This window comes from Tamandua tetradactyla, chromosome 13 (genome assembly GCF_023851605.1).
Source record: "Tamandua tetradactyla isolate mTamTet1 chromosome 13, mTamTet1.pri, whole genome shotgun sequence".
In the NCBI taxonomy this organism is placed as follows: domain Eukaryota; kingdom Metazoa; phylum Chordata; class Mammalia; order Pilosa; family Myrmecophagidae; genus Tamandua; species Tamandua tetradactyla.
The window spans coordinates 34596637-34611793 of NC_135339.1; the positions used below are offsets into that span (position 1 = coordinate 34596637).

At 40.3% G+C, this 15157-nt stretch overlaps 1 protein-coding gene across 27 annotated transcripts in view; it reads left to right on the top strand.

Annotated features, from left to right (window-relative positions):
• The window catches only part of LOC143653850 (uncharacterized), a 353382-nt gene that overhangs the window by 82023 nt on the left and 256202 nt on the right, over positions 1-15157 (top strand). Inside the window, exon 8 of one of the 27 annotated variants that reach the window (XM_077125191.1) lies at positions 2488-2595. The exons of 23 other annotated variants lie outside the window; for them this stretch is intronic. The gene's annotated coding sequence lies outside the window, so the exon portion shown is untranslated. Of the gene's footprint in view, positions 1-2487; positions 3365-14501; positions 14840-15157 lie in introns of those variants that run through there. 3 more of the 27 variants (XM_077125197.1, XM_077125190.1, XM_077125192.1) reach the window with 3 other exon arrangements.

Genomic DNA, 15157 nt, shown 5'->3' on the forward strand with positions numbered 1-15157 from the left:
GTAATTTAGGTGAGTTGCCAATGGATGGTTTAGGGAATAGGCTGAGGTTTAATGGGTTAAGAGGCCTGGCCTCCAAAAGGAATGTATGTTTAGGAGCACATCTACATATGCTTCTTTTTTATCTCTCTCCTTTATTCGTTACCTCTGAATTAGGTCAGGACTGAGCAAGCCTTAGGAGTCAGCCTTGACTTTCCTCTTTCCCTTGAATTTCCCATTCAACCTGTCAACAAGACCTGATGGAATATATGTTGCATATTACCACTTATTATTCCATTGCCACCACTTCTGTCCATCCCACTCCATCTCTTATCTTGTCTGTTGTAGTAGCTTCCTGTCTGGACTCCCTACTTTCAGTCTTGCTCTCTACCATCCTTTCTCCACATGTTTTAAAAATGTATTCTCTGGCTTAAAAACACTCCAATGACTTTCCATCATACTTAGGATAAGATCAGAATGCCTTACTGTGGCTTTAGATATCTACACCACCTGGCCCCTGCCTCAGCCTCCGACCTCATCTCCTGCTGCTGTCTCGCCCTCTCTCTCTCTCTTCCAGGCACCCCCACCTTCTTTCTGTTTCTCAGTTTCCCCAGCTCATTTTTACCATGGCCCCTTTGACAGATAAGTTCTCCCCCAAGATCTTCATGCAACTTTCTCCCTCACTTCATTCAGGTCTCTTTCACATCTCCACCTTCTTCTTTGTCCTCTTAATCTAAAGAGGACCCCCTCCCCATTCACTGCCTATTCTCCATCCCTACTTTATTTTTACTTCATGACACTCATTGCCACTGGATATTATGTCAAATGGTTCTTTATGTGTGGATTTTCATTCTTCTGCCCTCAAGTTGTAAGTATTTGAGGGCAGGGAATTTTACTTGTTTATTGTCATATCCCAATGCCCAGAAGAGTGCCTGAAACATACTAAGTATTTGGTAAATATTTGTTGAATGGATGAATGGACTATTGAAATTAAGGGGTCTTCTCTAGGCCGTGGGATTGCTTCTCAAATTATTTAGGGGTTCAAGATGGTAAAGGGTTGAGCAGAGAGTCACAGGTCAGGAGCAATCAGAAAATTCAGAGATTCCAGGGAATTGCGGTTGCCTGGAGTCAATGTCAGAATTGAAGTGAATGATCATAAAAGGGGACACGAGAGGGGACACAAGTTCCTACCACAAAGACCTTGGCAATGAGGCCATTTCTATCTCAGATGGAAAGCCTCCTAAATGCTTATTGTTGGGGCAGGAGCCATAGCATGGCCTAAGAAAGTTCTGAAGTTGTGCTTGATTCAGAGATGGTAAACTGGTTAGTCCAAGCAGGCTGGAGATAGAGGCCTACCTACTGTAAGACCATCACTGATCAATCTGTTTAATTCTGCAGAGTCTGAGGAGAGACCAGTTCTTCAACCAGCTCCCAACACACTCTAAACACCCCTTTTGCATAGCACCCCAAAAGTTCTTTAGGGGAAATGTCATTGTATAGACAATCCCCCAGAGACCCACAGGCTCTGTGGCCCACCCACTTCTTATGTTGGGAAACTCCACTCAGTAGCAAGGGGCCTCTGTGCTGGCTGGGAATCCCCACTGTAGTAGCAATCTTTGTGGACTTTAGCTGCAAAATGCTTTTCAAATTTAGCTCACAGCCTTAGGAGGAGCAAAAATTGCTGTTGCCTCTGATGAGAAACAAAGCCAGTGATACCAAAACATCTGGAAAATGGGAAGATTATTTCTGAAAGGGCGGCATGCACTGACTTTTGTGTGCTGCGCAGTCCTCCAGCTTCCTCCTCCTTCACTTATACATTCCTGGGATCTGTGCAGAAAGAACACATTGTGGCATTTCATTTGTAACTCCACTTATCATTTTACAGTAACTAGAAAAGAGCTTGGCATGGCTTTCAGATAAAGTAAGGTGAAGATTCTTCTCCCCAAACCTACAAAGTAAACCTCTTAGACCTTTCATGACTCAGAAACCACAGACCTCACAGCCATCATGCATTTATTCCTTCTTGTCTACAAATATTGATTGAGAGCCTATTGTGTGACTAACACAGTGCTTGGGTTGAGAATGTAATGGTTAGACTCATTGCTTTCCCTCAAATTCAACAAATGTACCACTCTAGTGTGGTACGTTTTACATAATAGACAGTGGTGTAATCCAATAATAAGGAACATAAGATGAGTTCTGCCACTAATTAGCTGTGTGACCTTGGACAAGTCATTTTGCTTCTCTGAGCCTCAATTTTCTTAAGTGTAGCTCAGGGAAATTACCTTTTATGATGAGATTTAATGAAATGATGCATATCTGGTATTTAGCCCATATGTCAATGAATGTTAGCTATGATTCTGTATATTTTGATAAGAGTTGGTAGGGAATGCTGTGAGGGCAAATTTACATACTGAAACACCGTAGTTTTGGGCAAATGCATCTATGTTCAGGGACTAGATTAGAAAATTTGTGAGTAACTGGAAATAACATTTTTTCTTCCTGCCCCAGAAAGCCTCTGTCCAAATGCTTCTCTTCCTAGAAACACTACCTACCCTAAATTTCCCTCTGTCAAAGCTACACTCAGTGGATTAACAGATTGGAAGAGAACCAAACAAGGTATGCACATCACATTGTCATTGGTTTAGAGCATTGCCCTTCCTGAAGTTATTCACATCTCATCCAAAGAGTGGTGTCATTTCCGGTATCAATAAAAACTGCTTTTCTAAACATTGAGTAGATTGAAATGCTAGTGGTCAATGAGAGGGAGGGGTAAAGGGTATGGGATGGATGAGTTTTCTCTTTTTTCTTTCAATTTCATTTTTGGAGTGATGTAGATGTTCTAAAAATGATCATTGTGATGAATAGACAACTATGTGATGATATTGTGAGCCGTTAATTATATACTATGGATGAAATGTATGTGCGTGAAGATTTCTCAATAAAAATAGATATAAAAAACTGTTTTTCTGAATATAATGAACAGGTATAGTATGTATGCAGGGAGATACAAATAGTCTGATGGAATAATCCCAGAAATAGATCTGCAAATATATGGGAATTTGGTTCATAACAGAGATAGTAATATAAATCAGTGGAGAAAGAGCTATTCAAGCATTGGAATATTTGACTATTCGTAAGGAAAAAAGAAATATCCCTACTTTACACGATGTATATGAATAAGTTCCAGATGGGATTAAGAACTAAATATGAAAATGAAAGTTTAAAACTTTGAGAAGGAAGTGTAGGGGGCTTTTAAACAAGTTTCAAAAAGCATAAATCAAAAGAAAAACAATTATATTGAAATATTACATTTTTGTACCAAAAAAGCCACAGTAAACAAAGTTAAAATACAAGCCACAATCTAAAAGAAGTAATTTATAATGCCTATAACCAATAAATGATTCATTATAAAATTTAATTTTAAATTCCTAAAGATCAATTAAAAAAAGATAATCCAAGAAAAATGGGCAAATAATATAAAATGGTCAAAAAAAGAGAGACACTCCATCATTAGTAATAAAGAAAGTACAAAATAAAATCACGGTGTGATTCCATTTTATACCATGAGGCAAAAATCATGATATCTGATAAAACCAAGTTTTGGCAAGGATATGGGGAAATGAGCATTCTCACACATTGCCTAAGGGAGTGTTCATTAGTAGAATTACTTTTGAGAGCATACTGACAGTATCTGTCAAAGTTGAAGATGTATGTATCCTAAAAGTCAGCAAATCTACTTCTAGGCATATACTCTAGAGAATTTCTTGCACATGGGTTCAAATGCTCAGGCACAAGGATATCCATTGCATCATTGTTTGTAAAAGCAAAAAATGGAAATCAACTTAAATTCCCATCATTAAAAGAATGGAAAAATGAGTTGTAAACTAGTCATACAATATATTGCTATATAGCAGTTTAAATGGATAAGATAAAGCAAGCTGTATCAGTATGGATCAATATGTGAAAAATAATGTTGGGGTAGAAACATCAGATTATAGAAGTATCTTAATTATATACCATTTAGATAAAAAATTTAAAACATACCAAACTATATATTGTTTACATTATATATTTATAATTTATTTATATATATATGTTGCTCATATCATATAGGTTTATGATATATGTACATATAAATCATATGTTTAAAAACATGCTGTTTGCATAAAAATGCATGGTAGAAGTATTAAAGCAGTGTGGGATGGGCAGATGCCAACTTGAATTTAAAGATGGAGGAAAGAGAACAGAATGGCAGTGGTTTGGTGTGAGAGGGCTTAAAAATATTTGAACAAGTGTGACAAAATGTTAGCATTGTTAAATCTAAGGGTTCATACTTTTCCATATGTTTGACATGTTTTCAAATTAAAAAAACAGATGGAAAAGAACTGGTTCCCTTTCTTGATGCTGAAAATGGCCTTCCTTTTGTATTTTCCAATTAGCAGTCCAATTAGATAATAAGTGTGGGGACTTATTTATCCCTCAGGTACCTCGGTGATTTGCTGGAGACCCATGCCTGTCTAGGGTAGAGATCCTAATATGGCACTGGCTGTTGGGGTGGAGGGACCTGAAATACAGTCTGTTCACCCAGCTATGCTCCCTGGGACAGGGCTGTATCCAACACAGAAGGCACCTTTTACTAATCCAGGTGTCATAGTAAGAGCCTGTTTCTAGTGTGACGATCTAGCTGGGAGTGCCTTTTTCTATTTGCACAAAGGAATAGCCTAAACTAAATTTAGGTCGACCTGATCTAGGCGATCAAGGCCTTACCCAGGGGTTGCCAGCCCTACTAGTGTAGGTATTAACCAAATAAGTATAGTTCAGAGCATAGGACAGTCCTCAGGAAGCTAATAAATCAGTGGGCTCAGTAACAAATGGGGACATAGCACATGTTCCTGTGCATTCCCTGGTTTAGGAGAATGACACTGATTACCTTTACTCTTCATATGTATCATTGGAATAATAGGAAACAGCAGATGAAAAATAAACTCAGTGCAAAATAAAATGCTCCGTCTAAACATCTGTAAAAATTTCTTTAAGAAATTTGTATTGGTCCTGCCTTCCAGGTGCTACTCACTGGATCAATACATCATAATTGATTCCTTTTCTAGAATTTCAGCATTTAGAGATATGGCTAAAAGTCAAAGCCAGTATGGTCCAAGTTATATGAAGATTCATTCACAATCCATTTATCCTTCCAACCAAACAACCAAGAAAAGTTTATTGACTGGCTACTAGATGCTAGCTGCTAGAGACAGAAAATTAAACAATATATTTCTTCTTTTCTCAAGAAAGTCAGACACTCAGATGTTTTAAGGGCAGTGAGAGGAGGAAGCTCAGAGGACTGAGGGGCAGGTAATTTAGCAGCTGGAGTTGGTGATGTCTGAGCTGTGTTTGAAAGGCTGGGTAGGGTCTGGAGTGGGGAAAGACATTTCAGGTCCAGGAGGTAGCCTGGTCAACAGTACTGTCAATGGCATCAATTATCTTTTTTGTCACACAGATGCCAATATTTCTTTTCCTTTTAAGGAATTCCTCCTCCTCTATTGAGAGCAGTCTTGATGGAGTTGTCAATCAAGGTGCTTTGAGATCCATCCTGGAGGGTCCTGATCCATACTAGACACAAGGAACTCTTTCCCAGGAATTTGACTCCTCAGCCCAGTTATTTCAAAGAAGTAAGATAGTTGTTCCAGAGTCCTGAAAATTTTGCCCATAGTTCCTGCTACCTGGGTCCTCAGACTTGCTCTGGTTCTTGATAATTCCATGACTGGTTCTTTTAGTTTCTCCTTCAATTCTGTGAACTATCACATATCTTTCCAGTAATTTTGTTGTTGTTGCTTAAGTTATCCAGAAATATTAACTATAGCTTCCTACTGAAAAACTGTGTTACAAAAAAGAAAAAAATCCATAGTGGAAACTATAAGTAGAAGTCTAAGTAATGTACTATATAATTTATCTGCCAGAACTATTTAGGGAAAATTTCCAAGCCCTTTAGAGATTCTATCAAAAAAAAAAAAAAAAAAAAAAAAAAAGGAAGAAGAAGAAAGAAATATTTACCTATCATGCTATGACCAGGCAGCTCTCCAGATAGATGAGTGATGAGCTGGGTCTCATTGGCATCATTTAAATCTCTGCCACTGGTTGTCCCCTGTCGCTCCTTCCGTGGAACAGCTGTTACATGCAACAGGCTGGAGAAAATAAACCATCTAATGCTACTTCACACAGAACCCACTGAGACCACTCTGCATCAGGAGACAGTTTGCATGGTTGGCCCTCAGGGCAGAAATGTGGATGACAAAGAGCCAAAAATGTCAGATTTTGAGCCTGCTGCTGGCTGAACTCCTTAGCTTTTAGCCAGCAAACCCAATGTGTATTATTGAAGTGAAGACAATTAAAAACTCCAGCTTTTTCAGCGGTAATTACAGCAACATTATTTGGTACAAATTATGACTCATTTATTCTTCAAGGCAATTAGCATCTGAACCACCACCAATGAAACCCTTTTTAAGTTGCAAGAAGGTATCACCTGGTGTCCACAAAGGGGCTCGTGACTCCAGCTCATCAAAAGGGGTGCTTTGCTCAGTGTTGGGCATGTGTATAACTCTTCATAGGTGTTATGAATGGGATCTAATGATCCCATTGAAAGTGCTTGGACTGTGACACCCCCTGGGTTGATATTGCCAGTTTCAAGGCTTTATTGTGATTACCATTATTTCCTATATTGCTATCTTCAGGACTTGCTTGCAGAATGACCATGTTAATTTCACTTGCAGGGAAGCATCTTATGACTATAAGTGGAAGTGTTTTGTTTCCTTTTCTACTTCTCTTATGGAGGCAGCCACTGTAGGGTCTTCTTTGGAAGATATATGCAATGCAATGTCTGAAAGAAAACAGTCAACCATAAATTCTATAGAAGCTCTGAGAGAATTAGGATCTTATCTCTTCTGGTGAGTACTGGCTCAGATAATCTTCAGAGTCCCAACTCTTGCTATTGCAAGTTAAAAAAACCAGGCTTGAACTGGCTTCAGCACAACTGGGAATTTGTTATCGCTGGTCACTGAAAAGTCAAAGTACGTTGATTTGGCCTTGACTTGATTTGGAATTCAAGTTTCTCTCCTCTGTATTCTGCTCTCTTTTGTGATGGATTCCTTCCCAGGCTCCACATAGCACTCCCAGAAAAACAAGATTTATCCCATTAAAAGCATAATCCATCAAAGAAGAGCAAAGATTTCTGACCCAGAATTTCTGGCCAAACACTGAGATCCACTGTGATTGAACAAATTTAGGTCACACACCCTTTCCTGACCAGTCACTAACCAGAGAAGGGTGATGATCTGATTGGCTTAGGCATAAGGCTAAGGGGAGAATCTATGGATTGAGATTCAAAGAAAATGGATCACCACAAATGACCAGCAAACAAAGAAGCAAACAGTCCCAAGATATTGAGGCTGTTGCAAGAGGAAAGGAGAATAATTCCAGAAGAATCCCAAATGTCCACCATGACTCTTTACAGTTTGGAGCATCTCTAGGTATGGTCTCTTGACCCCATGGAGGAAGGAAGGGTCTCTGTTCTGAGGTGTTACCTTGATTTCTTCCAATTAGTCCCAAAGATTCTTAAATTATTCTAAATCCAGACATCAATGGAAAGTTGACCATGACATAACCTTGTTGCGAGGGTGTGAGCAGGAGTATCAGCAGTTTTGTTCTGAAAGAAGAGATCTTCCAATTACTCACAAATCTCCCAGAGCATATGGAACAGATTTTAAATAGTTATTTTATCAGAAGAAATTGTGGCAGATAGAATTAGCTAGCCTAATGATATTTTATAGGCCCTTGAATATAACTAACAAGAACTTCTATTGGCCAAATACTGTATCAGGCCATGGGATGATTCAGATGAAGAAATATCTTACAACACAGATGAAGAAACCACTGGTCGGGGGTGGGGGGGGTGAGATAAGTTCCTGGCCCTGCTGAATTCATGCCTGCTCTGTTCCCAAGCCCCAGGTGCTGACCTTCATGCTCCATCCTCTAGGTTACATAAGATTGAGAAGATCTATCTCCTTCCCATACCAAGCAACAGGGATGAAAAAACCTTCCCTCTGTCTCATTAGGATGCATTGTTATGCTTTTTGTAGTAAGAAAGGGAGAATAGTACTAAACATTTCTGGACTATCAACTGAATTTTGGCCACTGGATGTTAAGAAGGGAAACCTAAAGAGCCTATTTGTAGGTGAAGATGATTCCCCAAGTCTCTTATTAGGTCCAGTTTATACACTGGGTTGTGCCCAGTCAGCAATCAGTGCTAACTAGAGTGCTGGAAGCCGGTATTAGCAGACATCACTCCACCTGCCCAGCAGCAGCTCCCAAGTACTAGCGAAATGATGCATCAAGAAGCTACCCTGACTCACTCCTGAAGTCTGTCCGCACAAGCCTCTGCCACCCCCGCTCCACTGAGACCACATTTACTAAGATCACCGATGATTCCCTCACTCCTAAACCCACACGGAAATTCTTCTCTGTGTGTCCTTTTGGTCTGTATGGTTCTCAGAATGTAGGACCACTCCTTGATGCTCAGTGTCCTCTCCCATAAACAACAGTGTCACTGATGGTTGCCATTTCTTCCAGGGCATTTCTTGGCTAGTTTCCATAGTTGGTAGGAGCCCCTAAGTGTTCCTCCTGAGGTCCCTTAGTGCACTCATGAAAAATCAGGACTCTGAACTGTTGCACTTGTCCCTGTGTGTTCAACATGCAGGAATTCCATCAGATGGGCACAATAGTAAATATTCAGATGTGTATAAATGGCTTGACTTCTGCATAAAGGTTATCCAAGGATGATTGAGGCGTATCAATTTATTTCCCACCCCTACCCCATTGCAAACCTGCTCTAGAACTGTTTTTAAAATATTCTTAAATCTATGGCAGATGTTTTGCCATAGATTTAAGACAAGCACAGGTCATCTTTCCTCACTTTCTAAGAACCTACCACAGTCACAGCTTTTTGATATCAGTAGAAGCATCACGGTATATCCTGAGTTGTACCTTGACAATCCTGAGTTTTCTCTTGTCTTTATTTTAATCTTAGTTTGCTCCTTCCTTCTATTTCTGACATGTTATATCAGCATTCGCTTAGGAAAACAGAAATCACACCAGTTATTTCAATACAGAGAATTTAGTAAGGAATTAAACAGGTGTTGGAGGGCTGAAAGTACCTTAAGGGATGAATACTGAGGTATCACAAAATCTTAACTACCGGAAGCAGCTGAGGGAACAAATGGAAGAGCTTGGGGTGATCAGGAATTGAGAATCTTTGCGGAGGGGAAGCAGATCTAAGACGGAGACCACTGAGAAGGGGGCCCTGACCCTCTTAGGGAGTTTAGAAAACAACCCTGAGATCTGGAACCATCAGTTATGATAAAAGCCCTAGAATAGAAAAAATAGAAACAAAAAGTAAAACAGAAATGAACAAGTCTCTTCTCCCTTTCCCAGCCTTCTAGTCTCCCTCTTCTGCCACCTTTCAACAGCTCTTTAAAGGATCCACTGGCAAAGCTGAAATATGGTTTGCAGATTCGCAGCCCCAGGATCACAAAGGGTAGCACAAAAGGGTGGGTTTGGATCTGAGAGACAAGAACTTTATAAATATACCCCTGACAAAGCCCCACTCACCACTCACTTTCACTGCTGTCTTTGAATCTACTTTAAGGAGCACCATTTGCCCAGACCTTCCATTCCCCAAGCCTGCCAAGTCATTATTCTTAATCATAAAAAGATCCTGAATATCCATTTCCTTCATGAAATCTTCCTGGATTGATCAGAGTAGAAAAGAGAGTTGCCCATATTGTTGGGTACACTGCTTTCCAGCCTTACTCATTAGTTTATCACAGCAAGGCAAATCCTTGTTTTCCAGGCATGTTTCCTTTGTGGTTTAAGGGTATCCTGTATATTTGGCGTATAGGGTATGATTGACTAGTTGGGTCTCAGCTATGTGCAAATATTGCTTAATTTTCTTTATAAAATCCCTTATGTTTCCTTAAGAAGTCCCCATTTTTCCATGGAAGAAAGGGAACTAAATTGTATCCCCAATTAGGTCTGATCCTAAAATTTTTAAGGGACGTATGGTTTAAAATAGTCTCATTTCAAATAAATATTTTATTCAAGTCAGGTTTTGATATTATTAGTCACAATCCAATTCAAAACACCAATCCTGTGGTTTCCAGTCCTTTCTCAAGGGTTTCCCCTCTCCTGGACCCTAGGCTTGCCTGTACTCCACTGCAGGGAGGAGAGGGCAGGAGGGAGGAAGTAAGTGAAAAGGAAATTGATCCTTGGAACAATGGAGTGGAGTCAAATATTTTCAGTTAGGCCAGCCATTTGTTTCTTGCTGGTCTTCTCTTAGCTATCCTGAGAGGTGACCTTCTTACCCTGTTACTGTTCTTTTGTGTGGCATGTTAGATGGCCATTGGGCCCTTGACTGGTTCCCTGTAGCCCATGGGGTAGTACTGCTTCTTTTGCCTCAGCTTTTAAGAGCAGTCTGCAGGAGTTCCACTGTACTCTTCCTATTCCTGGAAGTCTCTGAAGCAGGGCTCACTGGCCTCTGCTACTCTGCTACCCTGAGCCAGTCTCAGAGATTTTATTCTTGGACTCATCTCCCAGCCTTCTCTTCCTAGGCTCTGTTTTCCCAAGGGGCTGACTCCTACAGGCTGTGTTTCCCAGACTCCTAGGCCAGCTGGACTTTGACCAGATTCAGCAAATGAGAGGCTTGGCAGGTGATTGGAGGTTGTGGATGTCCTCTGCTCCGTTCCCACCAGACAGGTTCTCTGTGGTCTCTGGCTCCTGCATCCCTGTAACACCACTTTCATTCTTTGTGTCTGCTGCCTAGAGCTAGTATTCATTCCTGCTTTGCTAATCTCTGGGTTGTCTCATCACCCCATATTTGACTCCTGGTTCCTTCATCACCTGAATAACCAATCCTTGCCTTAAATTCCTTCTGTTATAAAAACTTTAAGTGGCTTCTCTTTTTCCTAGTTCTGGAGACCAGGTCTATCCTAGATCAGAATGACTTCCTACTAACTGTGCTGCTGTACCAAGGCAGGTCAATAGATACTGCCATCCAGCAAAACCCAGATGAGTAACCGACTCCAGTCCTTATATGTAGAGAATAACCCCCAATTTGGGGATAGGAGATGTCTGGGAATTGCAACTCCCCATCCCACTACACAGTGGCCTTGTGGGAAGGACAAAGTGGCAATGCTCCACAAATTCCTCTTTCAACTCTCTCTCCTCTCCTGGCTGCTTTTATTTTCCCAGTGGAAGAGTTTCCAAAACAGTTCTTCTGGGTTCACAACTTGCTGGGATTAGGTAGATCTGAATCTGTGACCACTCTTAAGTAACCCTTGCAACTTTGACTTCACCAGTGGATAGGGTAGACTGAGGGGTGATAGGCCAGTCAGTAACCTGGGGGAGCAATCAGGGTCTAAGTCAGTGTTTCCTGCCTCATGTAATATGTCCCTGTGTAAGACTTGCCCAGAGCTTAAAGGTTTAGAAAGACATGCTTAGAGGTTTAGAGCATTTGGGAGAAATACTACCAGGCTTGTGGGTTAGATCAAATTAAAATAAATAGGAGCAATCTTGTAGGAGAAAATGGCATTGCAAAAGGGAAACTTGCATCCTTGTCAGAAATATGGACTTTTCATAGAAAAAAGAGGAAAGGCTTTCCCCTCAATGATTTTGCATCCCTGGATTTTCCTAATACCACCTGGTATCCGTTACCTCCTTTTCCCAGTGATTTGCACCCACATCACCAACCTAAGCTTCCCAAAACAAAAAACCCTGCTAAACTAAAATAATAAACAAACCCTGAAATCATTAGTTCTAGATATGTTGGACACACTGGATTAAAATTGTGACACTTGTACTCATCAAGTCCAGACCTTGGCACGGCGTCTTTGTTTTTTATTTTTGTTGTTTGAAATTCTCCAACGATTCAATGTCACTTTTTCTCTTTCAGGCCATTAATTTTCAGTGCTAGAGAGAGGGATCAATAGTCAAGTTTTAAATTGGCATCTTTGGAGGAGAAATATGTTGTGCAGCTGTACGTATATTGGATAGTGCTCCAGTTAAGAAAATGGTGTGCTCTTTCATGATTGTGTTCATTGACAGTACCCAGAGTGTAATTTTATTCTATTGCTAAGATTCTGACAGTCTCTTGGAGTATCTTATCTATCACAGGGTTTTCTTTCCTATCCTTTCATACGTAGGCTCTGGAGTGGAACTTTATTTTAAAGGTCCTGCCATGAGAAAGAATGACCACGACTGAGCCATTCTCCTTGGGCTCTAAGAAAAGTGGTCAAACCCCAGTCAAGGATTCAGTTTAGTGCCCTGTACCTCTACAATGAGGTTTTAGGGGCGACTGTAATACAATGAGTATTTTGGTCCTGCCAAAACCTTGAGTAAAGTTTTTTTTTGCTTGTTTCTTTGTTTTGTTTTACCTTGAATCACTTCCATTTGAAGGCTCCTGAGAGCTACCCTGTTTTTCAATGCATTTTTTAGTGATTATGTGGTGAGGGGCTAAGGAATGAGAAAAAAAATGGAATCTCCATAGAGTAGTCACTTCCCTGAGCACAATCTCTGCCTGACTTGGAAGAAGGCAGCCCTCACCTACCTGGTAGGAAGGAATTTATTTTATTCATGTGTCTATCGATAAATATTTGCTGAATACTAGTCATGTTCCAGCTACTCTTCTAGGTGCTGGAAACACAGCAATAAACAACATTATTAAAATTCCTGCCCTCAAGGAAATTATATTCCTGTGTATATGTGTGTGTGTGTGTGTGTGTGTGTGTGTGTGTGTGTGTATGGGTGTATAGATAGATATTAAATAACATGAATAAACCAGGACTTTCTCTCTCTCTCTCTCTCTCTCTCTCTCTCTCTCTCTGTCATATATATATCTCATATATATGAATCTCCATTGATCTATATCTCAGATAGTGATAAATGCTATGGAAAAAAATAAAGTAGGAAAGCAGGACAGGTTGTGCAAGGACATGTGTAGAAGAGGAAAAGCTGTCATTTATACGAGTAGTCAGGGAAGTTACCACTAGCAAGGTCACATTTAATCAGAGACTTCAAAGAAGTATGGGAACAAGCCATGCAGATGTTTGGAGGAATAGCAAATACATTGTCCCTGGACAGAAGCGTGCTGGGAATGCCAGGGTGGCCTGAGCTGAGTGTCTGGAGAGGAAAGTGTTAGGCATTGAGGTCAGAGAAGTAGTGGGGACCGGACAGTGCAGAGCAAAGCCTCTCAACTTGGGGTCTGCTAGATGTTTTCATTTAGTGTAGAAAAAAAGGCCATTTGTTAACTGTATTTCAGTATAGTTCATTTTCTTTTTAATTCCTTGCATTTATTTTATGGATTTAAAAATGTTCTTCTGAGAAGGAACCTACAGACTTTAGTAACCTGCCAAAGACATCTGCATCAAAAAGGTTAAGAAATTCTGATGTAGATCCTTTAAGGTATTGCAAAACTTCAGCTTACTCTGAAGTGAGCTATTAAGCTATTGGAGAGGAATGAAATGTTCACTATGGCTCCATGCTGAATACAGAGTAGAGAGACAAGCATGGGAGCAGGGAGACTAGTTAGGAGATTATAGCAACAATCCAGGCAGGAGGTGATGGTGGCTTGGACCATAGTAGTCCCACTGCAGGTGGTGAGAAGAGGCCAAATCCTGGAGGGATTTTAAAGGTAGAGCCAATAAGATTTGCAGATGGATTGGATATGAGCTTAGAAGGAAAGGGAGTCAAGGATGACTGAGAATTTTTATCTGAGCAACTGGAAGAATGAAGTTGCTTTCCTTTGAGGTAGATAAGTATGAAAGGGGGCCATGGATAGAGGAGTGGGAAAGATGAGATTTAGTTTTTGAACATTTTATGTTTGAAATGACTGTTTTATAACCAAGTGGAAATGTCATATGGACATCTAGTGACATGCCTGGAAGTGTAGGGAGCAACCTGGGTTGGAAATTGAAAGTTTGGAATCATCAGTCTCCACCAGGCATTAAAGGCACATGTCCAGATGAGATTATCATCCTGAAAAGTGGAGCCCAAGGAGAAAAGAAGAGTTTTGAGGACTGTGATCTGGGGCAACAAAATGTTTAGGGTTTGTGAGGGGAAAAGCTCAGCCAAGAAGACAGTGAGTTAGGAGAAGCCCAGAGAGTTTGATGGGAAGGAAATATTTGAAGGAGTAGCAATGATTATCTGTTACATGCTGCTGATAGGTCAAGTAACATGAGACCAAGAGTTGACCACAGATTTAGTAACTTGGAAGTCATTAGTGACCAAGAAGAGAGTTTTGGCCAAATGATATGACAAAAGTCTTATTGGAATAGGTTCAAGAAAGAATAAGAAGAAAGAAATCAGAGACAATAAGAATAGGAAATTCCTTTCCGAAATGTTTCTTTAAAGAAAAACAGCAAATTTAGATGATAGCTGGTGGAGAATATGGAGATCAAAGTTTGTTTGTTTTTTTTAAGATAGGAGAAACTTCAGCATTTTTGAATGCAGATGGAAATGATTCAAAACAGAGGAAATACAGGAGATTCGGGTGAGAAGTCCATTGTTAAAGCAGTATCTTTTGGTAGGTAAGAGGGGATGGCATCTAGTGGAAGAGGAAAGTTGGCTTAAACAAGAACCTGAACAGTTCACCCATAGTAAAGGCAGGAAGGCAGAATATAGTAGCGTAGAGGTGGTGGTGAAATATGTGGAATTTCTCTTCTAACTGTTGCTATGATCTCAAGAGAGAAAGAAGCAAGGTCATCCTTTAAGACTATGAGTGATTGGGGTGGGGAGAGGGCTTGGCAGTTTGAGGAAAGAGGAAAAGATGTCAAATGGTTGTCTAGGAAAGTCAAAGAGTTAATGGAATATCTAAATGTGGTAGGATTGTCAGGCAGCTTTCAGGGTCACTGGAGTTTAGAGGTCAAGGATTTCAAATGATTCTATTCTGAATGTTGCACTTTTCTCTAGCCATATCCAAATCTTCAGGTTTAGCCCTGAAGTAGGTAGAGAGTTAGATTCAACCAGAATTGGGTTTTGCTCTGCAAGTTATATAAAGAGAGGACAGAGCAATAAAACTGAGGGTGAACCCAACTAACTTAGGCTGTGTGAGTAAAGAAGTGAGGCTGTTGATAGT